We start from the raw sequence: 24,521 nt of genomic DNA, 5'->3' as shown, positions 1-24,521 counted from the left end.
GTGGCGGTTACTGTGTCATGGACTCAGCCTCTTTCACGGCCTGGGAGGAGTTGGAAGGATTTCTCGGCCTCACAGGAAGGGGCTGCAAGTCCTTTTGAGAGAAGTTTGATTCCTGTGTTGACTTTGGTGCTGATCCTGACATCTAGCAGCTAAAGACTAGCTGCTTCCAAGGCCAGCAAGATTACACACGTGTGTGTGTGCGTGCGTGCATGCATGTGTGCACGTGCATGCGTTCACACTCACCATACATGATGTCCCATCTCATGATGTCCCACAGCCCCCAGAATCCCCCTCCCACCCACCCCGGTGGTGGTGGTGGTGGGGGGGGGGCTGGATTCTGGTCCCGGCTGGGGAGACCCTCTGAGGCTGCCAAGGCTACTGGTGACTCTGCTGGATGCCCAGGACCTGCTGTGTCCCAGCCAGACCTCTGCCATCCCCCAGGGTGACCAGCAAAGAGAATCCAAGTGGAAGATTGTCCTGAGGATGAGGAAGGTAGTGCGATGATGGGAAAAGGAGCCTGAAGTAGTTGGGGCCCAGCTCTGAGCTCCTCGTCCTTATCATCCTCATCTGTGAAATGGGCATAGCATCGCCCTGCGGTCTGTTTCCTTGAGCTGCTGTGGGACAAATGCAGCAAAACAAACTCCTCTGAGCCCCACCCTTGTGGGCCCCACATCACTGCCTGACCCACCACACTCTCTGCGTGTGTTTGTGTCTCTGCTTCTGGCTGTGAGCCTTGAAGTGTTAGGGACCACGCCTGCCTGGCTCACCCTGAAACCCAGGGCTCAGCATGTGGGAGGGACCCACAGACATTCGTGCCTTCCTGCTGTCCAATCCCCTTCTCCCTGTGAGACCTCGGGTGCAACACTTGAGGCCTCAGTTTCTCTATCTGTGAAATGGGTCCAGGCATGCCCCTGCTGCCCACCTCTCCAGATTGTAGGGGGGATGCAGGAAAGGGGAGCCCTGCCAGCAGTGGTGGGAGGGGGTGCTTATTCTTGCTGCTTGTAGGAGCACTGGATCAGGAGTCTAGGGATTGGAGTCTGTGCTCGACTGGTGACTAAGAGTCAGTGGGTTGCAGGGCCTCAAGTTTTCTATCTGTGACAAGCCCATCCCGTGGTCTCTCCCTACTCCCAGTTCCCAGGGGTCCCCTGGCTCCTGACTCTGGCCCCGCCGCCCCAGCGGTCTATTATGTTCTTATCTCCCCACTCTGTCCGGCTGCCTTGTCTCTGCCTCTTCACCCCCACCCCAGCCATTCATCCTTTGTCAGAGGTCATGGGTGGGGGAGGGGTCTCCCCTGCCTGCCTGGCGGAGCTTTATCTGTAATCTAATGCTGGCCCCAGGGACAAGGGGTCAGGGGCACTGCTGGAATGAAACAGGAGGCCAGCAGGTCCTGGACAAGGGCACTGGGGGAAGGGAAGCTGGTGGTGGGAGGGCCTGGGCCGGCCCCCTCTCTGTTCTCTGAGGACCCTTTGGGGGTGCATCTCCACCTCCAGGCCCCTCTGCTTCAAAATCAGGGAGCCTTGGGCAAACCATTTCCCCTCTTGAAGCCTCAGTTTCCACTCCCGTGTAGTAGGTTCGGGGGAGGATCCAATGAGCCCCTGTACTCCTTACATGGCCTGTGAGGCTCTCATGTGCCACCAGCCACTCGGGCGTCTGCTGAGAACGCTGAGGCTCCCAGAGCTGCAGTGGCAGGCAAGCGGAGGGCGAGTTGGAATTTAAAACCAATTCTGTGTGTCTCCAGGACCATACATGTACCTTCCACAGCAGAGTGATGGGAGTCAGAGGTTAAAGTCCCAAATCAAGCTTTCCTGCAGTTCCAGGGGGAGAGTGAATTATCTTCCACTCGCAGATAAGGGCTCCTTTGCATTGCCGCACCTCTCTCTGGTGGCAGCTTGCAACTTTTCAGAGAAGGTAGCATTTGCAATATTTACAAGGGTGTTTTATAGAAATCAGCAAAGTGGAAGAGGCAGGAAAGGGCATCTTTGGGAGCAGGAACAGCACGGGCAAAAGCACAGAGCCATGAAGAAGCAGGATGGTGTTGGCAGGCTTGGGGGTGGTAGTCCCGTGTGTTGGAGTGGAGGATGCTTGAAGGAGTGAAGTAGGACTTCGCATGTCAGGAGGCAAGCCAGGCTGGGGTACATTTGGGGCTATTGGTGGACAGTTTTAAGCAGTGTCCCTTTAAGGAATTCTTCCTGGGGGTAAGACTGGGTGGATACACAATTTGCAGAGACAAATCTAGATAGGGGAAAGTAGTTCAGAGAAGGTGGCTGGGGGAATAGACCAGATGTTCAGGAGAGATGAGTCCAAGTCCAGCGATAATTAGCAGTGGAATTTGCAATACAGCACCTGTCAGTGGGGACAGTGATGGAGCAGGAGAAGTTGAGGGCAATGCCCAGACCTCTGGCTTGAGCAGCTGGGAGGAAGGTGGGGGCAACCCCCCCCCCCCACAACTCACATGGGGGTCAGTGGGCCACTGGGGGAAAAAAATGAGTTTAGCTGAGCACTTGTCACATCTGAGGAGCTGCCAAGTGTATCAGTTATCTAAGACCACAATAACACTGCCTAACAAATAGCCACTAAAGCTCGGTGGAATTCAGTGATCAACATTTATTCAGCTTGTGTGTCCATGGAGTTCAGCTGCTCTGACCCAGGCTGGTTGATCTTATCTAAGATGGCTCAAAGTCCTGGAGGGGGCAGGCTGCCAGCTGATCTAGGCTGGCCACCTCCAGCCTGACTGGAGAACTTGGCTCAGCTCAACACATCCCATCTTCCAGCCAGCTAGCCGGAGAGTGTCCTCATGGCCTTGACAGAGATGCAAAAAGTCCAATCACACAAGCACTTTCCAAGCCTCTGCTTACATCAGGTTTGCTTGCTAGCATCCCATTGGCCAAAGCAGGTGGCTGAGCCTAGCATCAGATGTGGAGGTCCCTGGAAGTCATGTGGCCAAGGATGCGGCTATAGAGAAGGGGAGAAACATGGTGCCCAAGAGGGGTGTCCAACCAGCCACATGGAGAAACCAGAGGGCTGTTGTGCATCCAGGGGTGGAGATTTGGCTGTTGACCACAGACGGTCCCTGAAGCCATGGGAGGGGAGGGGCTTCCCCAGCCAGTGGTGTGACTGAGAAGAGAGCTGGTCCCCTGGGTGATTCTTCCCTTTCCTGCCACGTCCCAACCTTCCTCTGCATCTCATGGGACAGAAAACCTCAGAGTCTAGATGGCCACGGAGGCCTCGCCTGCCATGTGTCTAGTAGATGTTCAACAAAACATCCAGCAGAAGGAACATAGCTGGGGGCCGGCTGGGGGATTAAGCCCTTGTGGGTGGGCAGGTAAATGCTGATACACAGTGGGGGAGGCGACGGAAGCAGGTAGGACCCAGGGCCCCCTCACCTTACCCCACCAAGGAAACGCCCACCAAAGTCTTGCTTTGGACAAAAATGGTGGCCCATTTTGAGACCAGAATGGCTTTTGACCTGAATGAGCTCCCTCGTGGTCTCCGAGGCTCTAGACCCTTCTGCTCTATCTCATTCTGGCCTCTCAGCAGCCCCAGGAGGATGCAGACCTTATCCCCTGTCTTTGCAGCTGGAGATCCTGGAGGTGAAGCTAAACCCAAGTTCACACTGGAGGCTCAAGAGCAGAGCTTGATGTCCAGTGCAAGACGCTAAACCTCAGCTTTGCCTCCGCAGCCCCCAGGCCCCCTCTTGGGGCAGGGGTTCCTTCTTTATTCTGTAGCATAAAATCCGAGGTTTGCTGGGGGAGCGTTTAGTCAGGCGGCTTGCCTGGATGACGGCCCCCCACAGAGCCACCCAGCCCTCCCCATCAGCCAAGACTGATTCCCTTAGAGGGATTTTTTTTTTTTAAGGCAAGAAACAGCAGGAAAATCTCTCTCCTGCTGCTTCTTGTATTTCCTTTATAGTTTCCTTTGTTCTATATTTAATTTTTTGTTTTAAACCCAGTTGAAGAGAGATGGGCGAATCACCAATGGTTATTGATTTATTATTTATGGCGAATCATACGTTGCTTTAATCGCGTCTTCTGTCCCTTTCCTACTCTACATAGTTGAAGGACAACCCAAGGAAATCGTCGGAGGCGTCAGAAGCGCCTGTTTATTTCTGCATGCAACCTGTTGGAAGAAATCGAGACTCACTTGAGGGAGGGTGCTGGGCAGAGATGTGACTCTGGGCCTCAGCTGAGCCAGAGGAATGAGCCCAGGGTCACCTCTCCTTGGTGACATGGTGTGGCCCCCTGGTGATGCTAGGGGGGTGTCACGAGGCTGCTTGTGAGTCTCATGGGTAAACGGTCCCCAATTTCTTTGTCTTCTGGTACCTCTGGCCTCTTCCCCTCCAATTCCTACAGACACCCAGCTCCCTGACACCTCCAGGAACACGCGTGCAAAATCTCAGCCCTCTTCCAAAATCCTAACGCAAATAATAATGATTAACAATGTATAAGAACTGATGTTTATTGAGAGTTCTGCTGTAAACAAAGGCCGAGCACCGTATATGAATTGTTTTTTTCCAACTCAGCCCCTCACAGTGGATTTTGTTGATTCCCATTTTACAGGTGGAGACATTGAGGTCACGTGCAGGTGCAGAACTTGCCCGAGGAAATGGTAGAGCAGGATGGGAACCTGCCTCTGAAGCCCAAACCCTTACCCAGGAGTCCCTCTACCTCCCGAGAGGATGGGAGCAACCAGGCAGGGAGCCCAAAGCACACACAGAGAGAGGTGCACGCTGCACATGCCCAGAACCGGCTCTGAGGCCAGGAGGGCTTCCTCCCGGCTGCCCAGGCTATGCTTGGTCAGGACGTGGCACCGGGCTCTCTCTGGGATGTGGGCGATGTGGGGGATGCTGGGGTGGGAGGAATGGTCTTCTGCACAGCCAGGCGACCTGAAGCTTCTGACTCCGGTAGAGGATGCTTCTCTAAGCCACGTAATTATATGTAAGTATGAACATTGGAAAGTGTTTACATGAGTGTGAACAAGTGATTTACGGGTGGGTGGATGTACCTACCGTGACAGCAGTTAACAAGGTCCCGCTGCAGTCCCAAAGGCAGCTCCTGATGCTGGCTACTGCCCTGTGCCTGAGGGCTGAGGATCCAGTCTCCCCCGTCCCACTCCCTTCCCCCTGATTTCCAGGGATCCCACCACATGGCTCCCTAGTGCCCCTATAGCCACCTTCTCACCATCTCCCTCCAAATGCCCCCGGCAGGCCCATCTGCCTCTTCTTGCTCAACACCTTTCATTTTCCCACCTCCACCCATTTTCTGCTGCCCTGACCTTGCAGTTAGCTTTCCCTGATCTCCGTTCCAGATGCTTTCTGCTCCTCAAAATCTTGTTCAGATGCCACCTCCTCCTTGAGATGCATGTGGGGAGATGCTCGCTCCAAGACTCTCAAAACACATTCTCTGTCCCAGAACCGGGTGGAATTTTGTCTGTCTGGCTCACACTGTGTCTCGTATCTGGGATGCTACCCAGCACAGGGGAGGTGCCCAAGAGATATTGGGTGAATCGGTGAGTAAAGCCCTTTTCTCCTCTTCTGCCCCCTCAGCTTCAGATCAGAAATCATTGGGAAAAGGAAAGAGCAGAGATGTTGGAATCAACAAACTGACTTGGAATCCTGGCTGTTCCCTATCTGTTGCTGTGGGACTCTGAGCAAAATACCCTCTCTGAACTATTCTTCCTATATATGCACAATGGCAATAGTTATACTTCCCTAGACAGTCGCATGGCACACAGTCCACCCTGGCATACCCTTGATGCTACTGATGGAAAAGAGCCAGGGCCATGGGCGCCTTATCTGGCATCACGGGAGAAGTTTCCAACACAAGATCTGTGTCTTTTAGAACCGACAGGACCACAGCCCACCCCCCACCCCCACCCTAGCCAGGATTGGTTTGCACATATGCTAAAAAAAAAAAAAACAAGTGTTGAATATGATGATTACAAACAGCCAATCAATTAGCCCATGTTCAGGGATCTGATCATAGCAGTCAATCGGTGATTGCCAATCTGCATATTTATTCAGTATCATTAATTATGCATCATGCAGCATTAATCCCCATCACATGCATGTGTGCGTGCTGTGGTACTGTGGAACAAGGCTTCAGGTCCTGTCTGGGGGAGGATGTTGGAGGAAGCTGGGGGAATGGTGTGTGTTTGGGGTGGGGGGCACATCTCACATGGTGACAGCCAACTGGCATTGAGGAAGATTGATCATTGTCTTTGCCTTGGGTGCAGAAACTAGGGCTGGTCTGGCTCTTTATTTAAATCTGGGGTTGCAAACTGGTGGATGGTAAGACTGATCCAGCCTGTAGTTGTGTTTCATTTGTCCTGAACAGGAATGGAAAAAAAAAAATGGATATAATGCATTTAGTGCGGGCATGCAAGTTTGCCACAGTCCCCACTTCTCCCTATCGCCTCTGACACCACTTACTTTACTTCTTAAGTTTCTTGCTTGGCCCTTGTGGACATTTGAATTGACCACCTATAGATTTTCTCGGCCTTTTAAAAATTATTGTCCCCTTAAGGAACCATTTTTGACATTTTTCCCTACTTGTCCCTTCTCCCGCCCCACCAGTGAAATTTTCATACCACAGATATATTGGACATATGTTTATTTTTGGTATGTATGGCTGTAAGAATTTTTTGTTCCCAAAGAGCAATCTTCACCCTTGTTGAGAATGCATCCTCTAAGTTGTAAGTTCTCTGCTTGTCTCTGGTGGTACCCGTGGTGGGGTAGGGATAGCAAGGGGATTGGCAGTGAGGTGATTCCATTGATATAATCATTTCCTTTTCATATTTCACTGGATGAACCCTCCACATTGGTCCCATGGTTCTCCATACTTCCCCCTAAACTAGCTCTGAGGGGGAAATCTCTTAGGGAATCATAATTTCTCAACTAGAATTTTGCAGATGAGTAAATGGAAGTTCAGAGAGGGCAAAGGATTTGCCTACACCTGCACAGCAAATCAAGAAGAGGTAACATCCATGATTACATTTTAAAGTCAATACTTTCCATCTACCCATCTACTCCCCAAGGCGGCTTATTTACCATTGCATCATCTGGGCCTGGTACAGAAGTGATGTTTCTAGAGAGTTGCAATGCATATCAACACATGAAAATATTAAGGGCTCTGAAGTTCCCATCGTGGCACATAAGGTTATGAACATGACTCGTGTCAATGAGGATGTGGGTTCGATCCCTGGCCTCACTCAGTGGGTTAAGCATCCGGTGTTGCCATGAGCTGTGGTGTAGGTTGCATATGCAGCTTGCATCCTGCAATGCTGTGGCTGAGGCATAGGCCGGCAGCTGTAGCTTTGATTTGACTGCTGGCCTGGGAACTTCCACATGCTGCAAATGCGACCCTCAAAAGCAAAAACAACAACCCAAAAGAAAGGCTCTGACAAGTCCTGCAGGAAAACAAATAATTTTAGTTTGCATAATGAAGCTTTCCTTGATCTTGTGTTTGATCACTGACTGTGAAACCTCTAAGTGACATGTTCTTCAGCACTGGAAGATAAAATTATTTGTAGACTTAAAATAACTCCAAACTAGAAATAACCCAAAATCCATCAAAAGTAAAATAAAGAAACTCTGCTATGGTCACACAATTGAACACTATACAGCAGTGAAAATGAATGACCTATAATTCCTCACAACTGCATAGGTGAATCTTACTATACAATGTTGAAGGGAAGAAACCAGACACAAAATAATACTGATGGGATTACTACTATTATTCCACTTATAAAAATCCAGAAATAGATAATACAAAACTATGTTGTTTTCAGGTCTAAAGGAAACGCAGGGAAATGATGATCATTAGAGTTGGGAGGGTAATGAAGTCTCATGGGGGGAGGGGAAGGAGAGGCGTGGAGGAGGGGCAAGCAGGCACTTTTGATATTTTTTCCTTGTCTGGTTGTAAGAAAACACCAATGTAAATAGGTGTTTGCTTGATAATACATCATTCAATTGTGCAAAACTACCTTTTCTGTGCTTTGCTGTATGTTAGTTGTATTTCACAATTGAGAGCATAGAAAGAGCTTGTGTTGGCTTTGGCTCTAAGGGCAGAAGTGGAGGCTGGGAGGCCAGAGGGGAGGCTGCCGCAGACAGACAGATGAGACAATGGTGGCCTAGACTGGGGGAGCTGGGGGACAACTGGGAGAGAGAGAAGCAGAAGGATTCCCTGGAGATCTAGCTGATCAGCTGGTGGCCCCCATCTTGCTCACTGATGCTTTTGACTTCTGGCTTTTAACCACATCCTCCAGGACCTTGTCACCATAGTCCTGGGTCATCAGAACTGGGAGACCAGATGGGCCTCATCGAGGGTGCCTGGCAGCGGGGAGCCACGGACAGCATCAGAGAACCCCATGGAAAGGTGGCCAAGAAAAGAGACAGGGGAGCCAAGTGCAAAGAGAGAGTGGCGAAGAGGCCGTTTCTCAGAGCTGTCAGCATGGGGGCCCCGGGAGCCCCATGTTCCATTAGCCGTTTTGTGGGCTTGTTTTATTGGCCAGCGTGCACAGGTGGGGTGGCAGTCTGGCCAGGGTGACCTGTGCAGATGTGGCTGCAGGAGGGGACAGCGTCAGTGGCCGGACCTCACCCCAGCCCCCAGGCCCGTGCCCAGTCCGGATTCCCTAGCGCCTTCTCTCCTGCCTCCCGGGGACAGCGGCAGTGTTTTCTGTCTGGCCGGCCACGCCTGGCTGTGCTGGGGAACACAGGCCCCTTCAGAGGTGCCCCCCGAGTCGGCCGAGCTGTCCGAGCCCTGACAAGCTCTTGAGGGAAGCGGGCGTCGCAGCCCCAGCTGTGTAAATGTTTTTGGTTTTCCTGCTGAGGCTGGGGGTTGAGTCAGTGCCAAGACAAGCCTCGCTGGAGTTTTCTTTGGCAAGGCGGCCCAGCTCAGGAATGTCAGGCGAACTTTCCAAATGGGCTGGTTTGTCGGCGGGACCTCAGGCTGAAAGCTGAGCCCTGGGTACACTCTGCCATCATCTAATTACCGCGTCCCCAATTAGAGTCAAGAGCCATGGCCCGGCCTGGTCAGATGGGAGCTATTTTCTCTGCTCACCCTCCTCTTTCCGGGAGGGGCCGGGGCGGTTCAAGAGGCTCTCTGTGGGCTCCCCGAGTGGGCATGGGTGGGAGGGTAGCTTTCACCATTCAGAGGGTGATGATGTTTCCGGGGGGTGGGGGTGCGAACTCCATTCTGGGCCCCAGCTGCGACGCTGGGTGAAAACCCACTCCGAGGTATACATTTTCCGTCTTGTTGTTGAACTTGCTTAACTGCGACTTGGACCTTCCTCAGACGTCTCACAGAAGAGATGATCTAGAGTAAAGCTTCCAAATGCAGGATCCTCCAGGGGCGGGCCCGTTTCCTAAATGAGCGAAGCTGGCCAAGAGTGAGGCAATACGGAGGGGTGGGGACTGGGGCAGACAGGGAATTCATGCCTCAGCCACAGGGGTGGATGCTTCTCAGCTTCGGCTGACCTTGGCTTTGGGCGAATTGATTCGGATGTGGCCCAAACGTCTGAAGTTCCAAGAGAGACCCCCCAAATCTGTATTTTATGTAAAAATCCCTAAGTCTCAAAACGTTGGGAACTAATTCAATTAGGAAAAAAAAATTGACAGAGGACCATGTTAGCCAAACAAAACACATCTGGGAGCTGGATGAGGCCTTCAGACCACGCATGTGTGACCTCTGGGCTCCAACTTCCTGACCCGTGACTGCAAGCTGAGAGGACAGATGGAAAGAGCGACCTCATCCCCGACAATAGCAATGATAAAACACTTTTGTCTGTGCTCTGGGCTGACCCAGGCATGGAGCTGAGGACTTTTCTTATGATGAGCTCCATTTAATTTTTAATCTGATGAGCAGGTAGCATCATGCCCACTTTACAGATGGGAAAACTGAAGGCTACAGGATAGGATGTAATTTGGCCAAGGTCATACAGTTGATCAATGGCAGAGCAGGAATTGGCCATCAGGTCTGTCTGACCCCCAGTACTGGGCCAAAGTCATGAGATTTGCTTTCATGTTGTTGTTGAATTCATTCATTCATTTGTTCCATAAGGCTTTATTGAGCTCCTACTGTGTGCCAGGCACTGTGCTAGCTGCTTTGCAAGGATTAAATGAGGGAATATATGCAAAGAGCATAGAGCATATGCCCAGGTTGTTAGCTCCTGTTATTATTACTATTATCAATATGCATCTACCTACATGGGGAGTGTCCTGCACAGGCTGCTGGGGGTTGGGGTGTGAAGGAGGTTGTAAAAATACAAGTAATGTTGGGAGTTCCCATTGTGGCTCAGTGGTTAGCGAATCCGACTAGGAACCATGAAGTTGCGGGTTTGATCCCTGGCCTTGCTCAGTGGGTTAAGGATCTGGTGTTGCCGTGAGCTGTGGTGTAGGTTGCGGACTCGGCTCGGATCCCATGTTGCTGTGGCTCTGGTGTAGGCCAGCAGCTATAGCTCCGATTCCACCCGTAGCCTGGGAAACTCCATATGCTGTGGGAGCCGCCCTAGAAAAGGCAAAAAGACTATATATATATATATATATATATATATATATATATATATACACACACAAGTAATGTTTAGCTGCTTTTTTAATTTTAATTGAAGTATAGTTGATTTTTAAGACTGTGTTAATTTCAGGTTATAGGAGTGATTTAGTTATATATGTAATATATATATTATATATATTCAGTTATATATAATAGCCTTTTTCAGATTCATTTCCATTATAGGTTATTAAAAGATATTGAATGTAGTTCCCTGTGCTATACAGTAAATCCTTGTTTATCTGTTATATATAGAGTAGTGTGTATCTGTTAATCCCCTACTGCTAATTTATCCCCACCATCCCCCTTTGGTTACCATAAGTTTGTTTGCTGTGTGTGTGAGTCTGGTTCTGTTTTGTAAATAAGTCCATTTGTATCCTTTTTTAAGATTCTACATATAAGTAATATCATAGGTATTTGTCCTTCTCTTTCTGACTTCACTTAGGATAATATCTAGGTCCATCCATGTTGCTGCAAATGGCATTATTTCATTCTTTTTTCATTAGCCTCTTCTTTTGAAAATGCCCAGCTTCATGGATCTCGGCTAGATGCTTTCATTGACTCCGTGAACCTGGGATTCACTCATCTCTGATCTGTGAAATGGGTACAGTAGGCACCCAATCAGAGCCACTGGGCACAGAAGTTCAGTTCACACCGGCAAAGCTCTAGACAGGGAGTGCTTGGAGGAGGCCTTGACCATCTTGGTGCCCCAGCACCCTCGCCGACCCAGGGGCAACAATGATGCTTGTGAAGGTGTCCAGCTAACTTGGGAGGTTGACAGGCTTGGGCATAAAATCAGTCAGCCTTGCAGCATTGGAGAGGCAAATGCAGGGTGCAAGGATGGCACCCACTGAGGCTCTGACTCCTCTGTGGGGTCAGAGGCATCTGGACTAAGGTCTCTAGAGCAAACTGAAATTTACTGTTTGCCAAACACTTTACAGTTTGCCAAGCTGGACTGTGCAGCAGGTTCTCCCCAGCTCTCAAGCATTCACTGGCTCCCCACGACCTCTTACATGGCCCACAGTGAGCCCTGGACAAAAAATTTGAATGCATGAATGCCTGTGAGCAAGTACACACCACGCACACTCAGGTGGCCCACACTGGGCCAGTCCTTACCCAGCTACTTGGTCGTGGCTTCAGCCCCATGTAGGAGGCAGTTGAGATGTGGTTGAGTGGAGAGAGCCCAGAACTTGGCATTCTGGTGGAATTCTGGGGGGAACCCAGCAGAGACACAAGGCCAACTCAAGTGCGGACTTCTTGGTTTTGTTTCAGTCCCATTTTATGATGCGATAAAACCTTTGTCAGCTCGGGCTGCCTTAACAAAAATCCCCCAGACTGGGCGGCTTATACATAGACATTTATTTCTCGCAGTTCTGGAGCCAGGAGGTCTAAGATCAGGGTGCCAGCCTGGTCCGGTTCTGGGGAGAGCCTTCTTCCGTCGTAGAGGACCAGCATCTGCTGTATCCTCACGTGGCAGAGGGCCCAAGAGGAAGCAACCTCCCTGGTGACACTTATAAAGACGGTAATCCCATCGGAGGACTCCACCCTCACGACCTCATGGAACCCATTACCGTCCAATGCCCCACCTCCTAATGCCATCCCATAGCGGGTAGGGTTCAATATACGAACTCGGGGGAACGGGGCACAAACATTTAGTCCATCATGGGGAGCGAGCTCCCTCAGGCCAGGGGGGAAACTCCAAACTGACAAAGACAAGCACCGTAATGCACATCTATGGAGCCTTTATTAGATGACGGACCCAAGGGAACTTTGCTGGATCCTTCCACTTGCCCTGTGATACCCAAGCCTTCAGCAGGGGAGACTGAAGCTCAGAGTGACGTCATGGAGCAGTTGAGTGGGGAAGCCAGAGATTGAGCCCAAGCCTGTTTGCATCCAGACACAGCTTTCAGAAGTTCCGCCTGCTTACCCACGATCCTCCGCAAAGTAGCTGTTATAGCCACGCCCACTTCGAGGAGGCGTGTCCACACCGCCAAGGCTGCGGCAGCGCGGACTGGACCAGGACTCAGGTCTTCCAGCACCGCCATCCCACAGCCCCGCCCCCGGTATGGCACCTTTAACCCATGATTCCCACCCCCTACCGGATGACCTGATCGGATATGAGCTCCCCACCCGGCAGGGTCTCTAAGGGCTCCCTGAAGCCCTACGGCTGAGGATGCCCAGGTGGCCACGCAGCGTCTCCTCAAGGCCCATTCCAGAGCTGGAGGAGCCCAGCCAGCCGCCAGAGGTGGGTGATTGAGAATCAGAACACACGGCTCTTCCTGGTATGTAATGAGCAGGGAGTGAGCTGATAGATATGCTAATTTCATTATTCATGTACATAATTACAATCTAGAAGTTGGCAGCTTTCTAGGTAATGACAGGAGGGAAGGGGAAATTTACCTAACTTTTGTAATATATGTATGGTATTATTTAACTCTCAAATTAAGATCAGGGACCTGATTCATCGCATGAGGCCCATGGATGTGAGGCACTGATGCAGAACCTCACTGAATCTCTCCACCAAGTAATCCTCCTTCCTTCAAGAAATATCCACCATGTGCCAGGCCTGTGCCAGCTGGAGTGTTGCTATGGTGATGGAAGCCCAGTCTCTGGCCTCAGCATCTCACAGTCCAGGTCATGGATTAGTGAAGCAAGAATTTGATAGCACAGTGAGAGAAGGGCAAGATGCAAGAAGAGCAGGGAGTCAGGGAGGCCTTCCTGGAGGAGGAGGCATGGCCACTGGTCTTGAAAGGTAGAGTAAGAGTTGATTATTCTGAGAAGAAAGGAGAGGCATTTGACATGGGTGGCAGGGGCAGGGGGAATAGCTTGGACAAAGGCCAAGAGGTGAGACCATGTGGCATATTTGAGGACACTGGGTTGGAAAAATGGGAGAGAAGGCTGGCGTGTTGTTCTGAGAACAGGCCTCTCCAGATTCAAATCTTAAAAGCAGACAAGCTCAGCCTCACTGGGAACCCCAGCATGAGGGTGGCTGATGTGTCTGGGGCCCATCCTCCCTCCCCACCCCCCCACTGATAAGGCCTGGGAAAGGGCCATGGGAGGAGGCTCTTTGAGGCCCGCTTGGAGCCTGCTGGCTCTCGGCGGGCACCCAGCTGGGGGAAGCCAGACTCCAGCCTGTAACAGCCCTACAATGGGCAAGCTTGGAGCCCAGCCCTTGGAACTGCGCGGGGACATGTCCCAGAGTGGGGGCCCTGCGGTCCTCAGCAGCCTGTGAACAAAGCCAGCTTTGGGCTTTCCCCCAGCTGGACTGGATGTGGGGTTTGCAGAGGGGCCTGGTCCCGATGGGGGTGTGAAATTCCTGATTAGGGCCTGCTGCCTCCCCAATGTGGTTCTTCCTGCCCCCTCCCCACACTGGGGGAGGGAACAGCTGCACAAACACAGGCTGGGGAGCAAGGCAGCCGGGATGTGAGATGCCGTCTGTCCGGCAGCCCCATGCCCTGCGCTGGCGTCCACGGACACTTTCCGGGGAGAATCTGTGTGTGCAGCAGCCTGGGGTCAGGCAGAGGTCACGGCGTGGGTGTCTGGGTGTGTGCGTGTGGGTGGAGGTGCACACTGAGTCATGGCAGCGTGTGTGGAACATGTATCAGGATATGGGTATGTCAACCGTGTGTGCATATGAGTGTGTTAATGCAAATGACCGGGAACAAGCATCAGTGTTTGTGTGTGCACTAAGTATACACACGTATGCACACCTGCACATGGGCAATTGCAGAGGCACATGCACATGCAAAGTTGTGTGAGGTGTGGCATGTATACACACGTGTGCTCACACTGGCATGTGTGTATAAGAAGTGGACATGTATATGACCACATGTGTGATCGCTTTGGGGGTGTGTGTGTGCAAGTTAGGCTGTGTGCATGTGCCTGTGTGGGGAAGGCATAGATGTGCACGTGATAGTATTTTCTGTGTGTGTACAAGGTTTGTGTGCGTGTGTGCACGTGTGAGGTTGTGTTGGCCTGTGTCTGTGTGTATGTATAAGTTGTGTTTGTGTGTGCATGTGTGTTTGTGTGTGTGTGTGATGCTTGCGCTGGAGGGAGAAGGGGCTTGTTTGGAATGTCAGGGCAGGTGAGGGTCTGAGTCAGGGTTCAGGACCCCAGGGACAACCACCGGGAATGTCCCCGCCTCCTGGGGTGCCTGTTCCCCCTGCCCAGCCGCTGGCATCTCTCCTAAGGCCCCGGTTCTTCCCTCGGGCTCGTCCTCCATGGCCACGTTCCTCCGAAGGAATGGTTTGTTTTCCTTTCAAGTCCGTCCTTCTGTAATTGTTTCCATGTATTTCCCTTGATTTGCAGTTTGCAATCCATCCCTGCCCCACGCCGCTCCCTGCCCAGGAACTGCGGACTGAGGGCCCTCAGCCGGGCAAGGGGACCAGGGGATGAGGCTGGGTGAGGACACGGTGCGCCAGGCACCTACCAGGGCCTCTGACACCCTTCCAGTCACTGAGGCCTCCCATGTCTGCTGGAAAGCTAAGACTTTTACATGAAACAACAGGACCATGGGATTTATTATGTCCATTGATTAGACAACTTGCCTGAGGCTCACCGAAGTTGGGCAGCAGGCCGAGCCCCCGGGAACCCAAGCCCGGATGGGAAGTAGATCTCAGTTCCTAATCCATGCCCCATCACGCCATCCGCGCTGTGCTGCCTCAGGACCCGCCGCACTGCGCCCTTCCCGGCCACCCTTTCTCCATCTGACCTTCCTCTCTGGGGACAGGAGGGAAAGATTGAGGATGAGTTTGCAGTTCTCCAGGTTAAAATGGAGACCCAGGGAAATTTATATGATTCCACTTTCCGCTTCTCTCTGGATCCCTCATCGAGCCAGTAATGTATTCCCCCTTCTTGCTAACACACTTTTTAAAATGTTAATAGACTGTAAATTACTTTTCTTTTTCTACTTCTTAAAATAAGCGTTTCCTCTTGTAGATGGCGAGGCGAAGCTGGAGTTACGGGCTTGGTTTTATTACTGTCGAGATGAGATGGACTGGAGAGGGTTCATGCAGCTTTTATAGGAACTATTTTATTTATAAGAATTTTCCTAATGTCAGATGGATGTGACATGCCTGGTTTCTTTCTGCACAGCCTTGAGAGAAGAGGGGAATGTAGTATGGCCGGGGCTTGGGTCAACATGTCTTCTCCTTGGAACCTCCAGAACTGTAGAAGGCATCTGCTTTTTAGCAGCCCTAACGTGATAGTCTTCCAGTTTCTGCTTGCACACTGCCAGTGATGGGGAACTCACTTCCTCCCAAGATAGCTGGTCTCCAGGAAAACCTCTAGTTCCTTTCTCACTTTAACGTCACTTCCTGGTCCTAGAGCTGCTCTCCAGAACTAGAGAGGAATTTCTCCCCTCCCCCCCCACAAAACACTTAGGAGCTTCCCAGAGATTTCAAGGCAGCCACAATGGCCACCATGCCCCATTCTGGGTCTGCATTTCTCTGCACAAAATAGCCTCCTGGCTCTTTAAATAGCTTTCCCTCTCTTCATCATCTCATCCACCTTCCAAAACTTACTCCGATTTTTTTTTTCCCCTCCGAGATCAGAAGGACTACTGTAGCTTCCTTTAGTTAGCCAAGGCCAGTATTTCCCATTACCACTCCTGGAACATCCCAGTTGAATGGGCTAAGGAAATAGACACAGTTCCTTTGCAGCAGGACTTATCAGAGCCTTTATGCAATGACTACACATGGTGACTCTCCGAAGAAGGTACAGTAGGCAGCATATTATAAACTCAAGTGACTGGAAACAGGGATTTTTTTAAAGGACATCCCAGAGGGTATGTGTACCCAAACCTATTTGGAAATGATGTAGGGTGGTGAATTTCAAACAAAAGAATAATGACCATTAGCTCATAGAAAACCAGCACGCGGGTTCTGGCATAGTGTTTCCCCACAATGGTTTTGACTTGATTGTGGCTGCTTCAAAATGGCACACTGGTGGAGGCTGACGCAAGGATGGTGGATTCTCAGTGCAGTGGTAGACACTTTGCCTCCCCCCTTAAAGGTTCAGTTTTCCATTAGGCGCAGTGCACCAGGTAAATCTGATAGCCCTTCAAGGTCGCTTCCAGGCTCTGACCTGTCCCCTGTGGTTTGGGGCAGGTGTTCATGGGACAAGTTATATTAGAAAAGGAGTCCAGCTATGCCATGTATTACCTATGAGAAATTGACAATGACTTGACCTCTCTGACATTCAGATTCCTCATCTGTGGTGTGTGATTTGTTTCTGAATCTTTGTGGGGCAGATGGAGGCGAAGGCCTGGCATAGAAGACATGTTTGAGAAATGCCAGGGGCTCATTCACAGATTTTAAAAGACCTCCTTGGTGTCGTCTCCTCCCAGGCATCCTCACCCAGCCAGGCTGAACTTTCTGCATGGCCTCAAACATGCCAAGCCTATCCCCTGCCTCAGGGCCTTTGCACGCACTGCCTTTTCTGCTTGGAACCCACCTTAAGGATGTATCCTCGTGGCGCCTTGGCAGTGCTCAGTAAACAATGGCTGAACTGCTGTGAGTTGAAGGTCCTTATGTATTGTCCCTTCCCTGAGGCCACCAGGCTCATGGCTACCGCCTGACAAAGCCTAGAATCTGCCCTTGTCCTGCCTTGAGAAAGCAAGCAGGCTCTTGCCCACCTCCACCCGCAAATGCCCATGAGAGCAGATCTCAGGACCCCCTGGGCAGGGAGGATGTCAGCTGGGGGTGGGCAGCCACCCCATCCAGCCTGTGGCCCCTGCCAAGTGCAGGCGATGTGCTCAGGGCTGATTGCTGTCCCTTCCACGGTTACTTGGGCTGGCCACCAACTTAATCAATCTTGAACAATTGGCCACAGGCTTGTTTCCTTAAAAGTGATGTTACCTCTAATTATCTCCGACAGAATGTGATGCAGGCTCCTTATTTTCCCCTTTCAGCTCATCAGAGCACGTGTGTGCACCACAGCTGAGATAATTGAATCTTCTTTAAACCAACAGGCCAGGGGTGGGGATGGTCTGGCCTCTCCTGGGCGGAACAGGCCTCCTAACATGAGCCCTGAGGACAGTCTGGGGCATCTGCCGAGAACAGAGCAGTGTCTGTGACCCTAAAGGCTCTGCTCACCCAAATGTCACCTGCCATCCAGCTATCGCATGCGCAATGTTCCACCGTTTGTGGCATCTTTGGGTTGAGGGGGCATTGGGGTTGAGAGCCCGGTGGCCTGGGTTCGAATCCTGGCTGAGCCACTTTTGAGCTGTGTGATCCTGGGAAAGTTGCTGAATCTCTCTGTGCCTCATTTTCCTGGTTTCCTTGTCTGTGAAAAGGAGGTCATGATTGAATCTCATTGTGTGTAGAAGAGTGTCTGCCACACAGCAGGTGCTGTGTCAGTGTGGCCACTATTACTGTCAAGGCTCTTTTTTTTGGAGGGAGGGATGTTTCATGGGCAGAGTGGGGAGGGGGATTTTATGGAGGATCTATCTCCTTTGAGAATTAGATTTTCAAGTTAACCTTCCAACTCTCCAGGCCGAGGCTTCTGGGAAATGGGTAAATCCAATTGTGGCTGCAGAGAACATGGAATTTGAGAGAATTTGAGACCAGATATAATCAAGTGGTGAGTCCCTGGAGGTCATTTAACCAGCCCTCTTGCTTTCAAATGGGGCAACTGAAGCCCAGAGCTGGTAAGAGCTTGCCCAAGGTCACATGGGGAGACGGCAATAAACTTGGCAGAACCTACAGCTTAATGAAAACTGTCATGATAGAGCAGATGCATTTATTGAGCACTTATTATGTGCAGAAATACTTGTACTGTTTTAACCCTTGCTACTGCCCTGTGAATGAAGTAACTCTGAGTGCTGTCCCCATTTCTCAGGAGGGAAAACTGAGTCTCACGGGTAGTACTGAGCAGCACTTGGCTTACAATTGTAGAATCGGGATTGGTGTGTCTGATACAGAGCTGGCATTCCTATCCACCTCGGAGAGACTTGGAGGATGGAGTGAGGCTTGCCCACAGAAGACCCTCTGCTCCCCTTGGCTGAACAGTCTGGGTCTCCTGATATCTGGAGCCACGACTGCCAGGTGGAAATCCTACCCTTCCAAAGGACTAGTCTCCTCGAATAAGAGGCCTAGGCAGCCCCCGGGATGGGGTGGGGTGGGGTCTCTCCTGACAAGCAGATACTCCCCTGTTTGCTGGACCAGTGGGAGATTCCTCTGTCCCAGGCGGCTTCCCCAGCCTTCTTCCCACCCCATCCATTGTGGATGCCTCCAGGGGCAGTGGCCATCTCTGCAAAGAGCCAGACGTCTTCTGCTTGTCAGATTCACAGTGAAGGATTTCCCTACTCCCACAAAACCCTGCCCTGGGTCCAGGGCATTGCCCCAGCAGTGCCACTAATGTGGCCTCTTCCTTTAGGCCTCAGATGGAATGTGACGTGTGTACTGGGACAGAAAGCACCGCCCCCAGAGGGAGGGCTGAGTTAAGGAAGATAATTTGCTCGTCTTCTACCCACCATGCCCACCCTCAGTGCCCTGGTCCACACCCAGCCCTGCCCATCTCCCAACCCCAGGTACCCGCATAGGGCACATTGGCTTTCTTGCAAATCCAGCCAGGCTGATCTCTGCTCTGGCAGACAAGTGTCTCCCAGTAGTTAAACAAGTGTTAGGAGTTCCCATTGTGGCTTAGCGGTAACAAACCTGACTAGTATCCATGAGGACGCAGGTTCGATCCCTGGCCTTGCTCAGTGGGTTAAGGATCTGTCATGGCCATGAGCTGCGGTGTAGGTTGTAGGCTGGCAGCTTCAGCTCTGATTCGACCCCTAGCTTGGGAACTTCCATGTGCTGCAGGTGTGGCCATAGAAAGAAAAAAACAAACCAAGTGTTGGTTTGTTGAGAAGGAGGGACCCTTGACGTCAGGGGTAGAACTGGCTGGGAAGAAGGCATTTCACTTCCAGGGCAAGGGTTGCTCAGCTGGTCTGAGCATCAAATGTGTTCTCAGCCTTGCTCTCTGTGGACGCCAACCCCGGGGGGAGGAGGCACATGGGTGTGTCCAGCTTCTGGGGCGGTTCAGGGGGACAGCTCAAAGATCACTGGACCCAAAGTCCCGAGACCCAAAAAGAGAGGGCAACACCAAAGATAACAATAATAACACAGTGATAATAGTAATAACACAATAATAATAATAACAACAGAATACCTGTCTGTTTACTGAGAGCTCGCTAGGTACCAGGGATGGTGGAAGTATCTGATGCACCCAGCCCTTTGAAGAAGAAATATTCTACCATTCCTAATTTGCAGAAGGGAAATCAGGCTCAGGAGGGGAGTGACTGCTCAAGGCCCCACCCCCCCACCCCACCCCAGTTTGTTGAATGACTGAGTGAACGTCTGTGCAGGCCCAGGTGTGTGTGCCCTTGAGCACATGCAGGCCAATACCGGCACACGCATGCGTGAGTCAGGGATGCACATGTGGGGTTTGAGGTGTGAGTGGGCTCTGTCGAACTCATTCTTGCATGAATTTGTTTAGGCATATCTGTACAACCCTCCCCTGAGGCTAAGGAAAATACTCTCCATTTAGATGTGAGCTGGGTGAGTGTCACCCAGAGAGGTCAGTGGAGAATGTGCAGGGGTGGGGCTGGGGGCTCTGGGGTCACATCCGTCTGTGTTGGACACCCAGCTCTGCCCTGTGCTTGCTGTGTGACCTTGACCCAGTGGCTTTCCCTCTCTGTAACATGCACATAATCTCCATTCCTCCACGTAGTAGAAATGCTGGGGAGTCACAGAGATGATATACATGAAATATTTCACCCAGTGCCTGGCACAGAGTAGGTACAAATTAATAGATTTTTTAAATAGGACCAGTGGACCATGTGAGTTTTGGGGCTGGGCCCCTGAAGTCTCTAGTTTAGAGGGCACATTTGTGAGTGTGCCTCAATCTCTTATTCATTCTACAAATATGAATTAGGTATTAATTAGCCATCCCTGTACCCAGCCCTGCTAGGTGTTGGTTGTGGGGGCAGGCAACAATTAAAGGAGACAAGGTCCCTGCACTCTTGGTTCTCATGACCTCATGGAGGAGACTGGCGTGAACTAAGGTGCTCCATCAATAATAATTCCTGCCACCCAAGGGTTGGGGTTGGTGGGGAGCTGAGAATGTCTAAGGGGAGGAGGAGATGACAGGAGGGCTTCCCTGAGGAAGCAGTATTCCATATGGAGTCTGAAGAAGGAATTTGTAAGTGAAAAGAAGAGGGAAAATCATTGCCTCCAATAGGGATAGCATGTGCAAAGGGCCTGTGGTGGGCAAAAGCTTGGTGAGGGTAGCCCCTGGGAGGAGGAAGTTCCATGGGTCTGGAGGGAGGAGTGGTGTGGGTTAGGGGGGCTGGTAGGGGCTGGTCCTTGTGGCTCCAATGGGGTTTGGGCCTTTATTCTCAGACCTCAGAAGCCTTGAAAGCCTTAAAGAAGTGACAGGCTCAGATCTGGGTCTTTGAAAGCTCCCTCTGGCCACCCCAGACCTGGGTGGACTGCAGCCTCAGGATTAGGGGGTGGAGGCAGACAGCTGAGCCTTCCCTGTCAACCAGTCTGGCCCAGGGCTGCCCCAGGGGGAGGCTGGGACCTGCACAGCCTGTTGGGAGGCAGGGAGCCAGGGGCCTCCCTCACCCCCAAGCTGGTGGGCTCATTTACATGATCCCAGCTTAATTCTCCCAGGGTATGCAAATGTATGCAAACCACGATCCAGGAGAGGCAAAAATAGCAGGGCGCATTAGCATCCCCCACAGGAATATTGTTTTATTCAAATGACGTGCTTAGGCTCAGGCCTGCTGAGTGGGCGGGAATGGGAGATGCCATTGAGTCCACCCTCTTGGCCTTTGCCCACCGGACCCTGGCCAGACCCCTGCTACCAGGAGAGGCTCCAGGGTGCAGGATCAGGTGATCCGTGGAGGGTCCTGGCTGCCCAGTGTCCAGGGGCCCAGGAGGGTCTCCATGCTGGGAGGACCCCTGACTGCAGGGCCACCCCTGCCCAGTCCTGGCCTCCACCCTCTGACTGTCTGGTCTTCCTCCCTCCCTTCTTACCGTCCAGGCTTCCCCCTCAAGGCTTCCTCCCTCCTCTACCTTCTTGACAATCTCACCTTCCTCTGATCTTTTGTTTTTGTCTTCTCAGCCACCTCCAGCCCTACCTTTGCAATGGCTTCCCTCTGCCCAACCTCTTGGTCCCTCTCTCCTGAGAATTCGCTCTGGGGTCCTCCTCTTGGTACTCGTCTCCCTCTGGGTCTCTGTCTCCACCCCATCTCTCTCTCTCTGTGACTCCCTGTCCCTTTGTCCTTGTCCATCTCTGAGATTTCCTGTCTGTCCTTGTCTCTGTCTCACTCTCCATGTCTCTCAGCTTCTGTCTGTCTGTCTTGATATGCATCTTCTCTTGGCCCCGTCTTTCAGGCTCTGCTGGTCCCTCTCTGTTTTGTTTGAATTTGTGACTCTCTCTGTCTCTGTCTTTCCATCTGTGTCCCTAGCTCTCTTTCTGACCCTGTCTCTGCTCTGCCCCAGTCTGTCTGCTTCATGATCTTTCCATGGTTTTTTCCTGCCGTTCTCACCCCCAGCATCCTCTTCCCTCAGGGCATCCTGGAGACCCTTCTGGGATGCACAGCAGCATCCCCGAGCTTGTGTCTGGTCCAGGGGCTCTGGGGACATGTAGAGAGGTGCAGGGACCCCTTCCACACACCTCCAAGTCCCTGTGGGTACCAGACCCCTGACTAGAGCCCAGGCCACCCCGCAGTAGAGCCCGTGCTAGACACCTCTGGGTTTGGAGATGGAGCTTGGTCTTCCCTGACCCCGGAAGCCTAGGTAGGTCTGGCCTGGGTCTGATCACACTGCTGGGAGTTGCCTGAGACTGGGGTAGTAGAAACGAGAGCAAGTTTTGGCAGCAGCCCCTCCCTGCCTGTGTGACCTCTGCAAATGGCTTCCTTTCCCTGAGCCTCAGTTTCCATCTCTTTAAAATGGGTTAATACAGGTATCTGAGTCTCAGACTCGCGGTGGGACAAGCAGCTGCAGTGGCATCATTCATGATGTGCAGTGCTCAGTGAATATTATCTCCGACTGTCATTATCATCCTTGCTCCTATAGCTCCATGTAAGCTCTCTGTGCCTCAGCATCCTCATCTGGAAAATGGGGAGAGTCACTCTCATGTCATTGGACAGTTGTGAGAACTGGATGCCAGTGTTACAGACTTGGTACATAATAGGTGTTAAATAAAAGGCCTATTTTTTTTCTTCCTTCTCAGATTAGCTGTGTGATTTTGGCAAAGTGCCTGCCCCTCTCTGGGCCTCGGTTTTCTCATCTGGAAAGACAGCAGCACTGAACACACTTTTAGAACCAGTTTTGCCCCCTCTGAGTTCCTTTGGTCAATCCTGACTGGACTGGGATTCCCCCCAGGTGGCTGCCAGTGGCAGCAACTCCACACTGCCACCAAGTGGCCACTCAGGTCACCCTGGTGCAGGCTTTGGGGGCTGGGGCTGGGGGCAGGGGTGAGCCTGACCTCTGTGACCTTGACAGAGCCTTCAGGCCCATTACACGGAGTGGGAGAGATCTGCCTAAGGGCACAGTGCCAGGAGTTCTGGGTTGCAGTCCTGAAGCTGTCTTGGACTTGCTGGGTGACCCTGGGTCAGTGCATTTCCCTCTCTGAGCCATGCTTTCTTCCCCACATCAGAACAGCAGGGAGGCCTCCTCTGGCAGCCATGTCCTCCATCCTCTTGGCCAGTCCAAGGCTACATTACTTTGATCACAGTTTTATTGGGTGCCCATCCTGTGCTGTGGACAGGATAAACAACAACAACAGCGACCGTGGTAGTAATAGTAAGTCACCATTAATAATGACAGCTTATTCTACAGCTGGCCTTGTGCTGAGCATTTGATCTGTACCTGCTCATTTAATGAACCTGAGGTAGAACCTCCTAAGCACTTTACAGAAATTAACTGGTTTAATCCTCCCAGCAAAGTGAGGTTCAGCATGCAGAACCAACCTTTTGTCATAGAATTCATTCACTTTGTATTTGTTGAACCCCTTCTATGCGCTCAGCCCTGGGGCCCAGAGTGAAGAGCACAGATTCAGTTGCAGCTCCTGTGGGTCACAGTTTACTGGAGAGACACATAGTAATTGAAGAAAACAGCGAGGAATACAACACAGGGAAATAGTGTCAGAGATCTAAAGGAAAGGAGGAGGCGACAGTGAGAGGGACGCGGAAGGAAGGCGGGGGAATCAGGCACTGGCAGCCTGGAGAGGTTCGTGTTTAACCTGAGGCCCGGGGGAGGATTAGGCACCTGCAAAGGGTGGCCTGTGGAGGCCTCAGGAACAGCCTGTGCAAAGGTCCTGTGGTAGCAACAAGCTTTCCCCATCAGGAAACTCACGGGAGGCCTACGGTAATTCTTGAACCCAGGACCCCCTCCACACCTCCAGAGTCCCATTGAGGTTCTTATCAGGGGTTCTCAGATTCTGAGAAAATCTCCAGAGAGCTTTAAAAAAAAAAAAAAAAAAATCCTATGCCGGAGGCCCTCCCCAGGGCAATTGCACTAGACTCTGAAGGTGGGGCTGGCTCAGGTAATTATTCTAATCTTCTGCATGATTCCAACAGGAAGACTTGGGGGTCTTTAGACTCTGGGGCTGGGGTCTTGCTAAACTTTCCCGACCCAGTGACTGGGGATCGCAGGAAGGAGGGCTCCTCTTACGATAATATTTATCAAGAATCCTCCCCCTTTGTAGGCCCAGCTCTGCCGCCTGGACCAGACTCTCTGTGGAATCCTGGCTTATCTCACACATACCGTGTCATCATGGTGCTGCTAGTTAATCCTAAAGGCCTCCTGGGATAATGTTTGCACTATAATAACTGGAACAGAGCCAGCACAATTCCTCCAAAGGGTTACCTGAATAGGGCAGCCTTCGACAGACCCCTCTGACCCGTGCCCAGAGCTCTATGTTTTCCTCTGACCCTTGGGGCTCCCATGCAGCTCAGGCTGCATCTGGGCTGGAGGAGAG

At 51.6% G+C, this 24,521-nt stretch overlaps 1 protein-coding gene across 2 annotated transcripts in view; it reads right to left on the bottom strand.

The window, feature by feature from the left end:
- LOC146396625 (uncharacterized) overlaps positions 1-24,521 on the bottom strand; it is a 506,518-nt gene that overhangs the window by 16,158 nt on the left and 465,839 nt on the right. The window lies entirely within an intron of this gene.

Source organism: Sus scrofa, chromosome 14, assembly GCF_054392235.1.
Source record: "Sus scrofa isolate SSC_HxYL_T2T_F1_AM1 chromosome 14, Sscrofa_HxYL_maternal_Yorkshire_Landrace_v2.0, whole genome shotgun sequence".
NCBI lineage: Eukaryota > Metazoa > Chordata > Mammalia > Artiodactyla > Suidae > Sus > Sus scrofa.
This window is presented reverse-complemented; position numbering and strand designations above follow the sequence as displayed.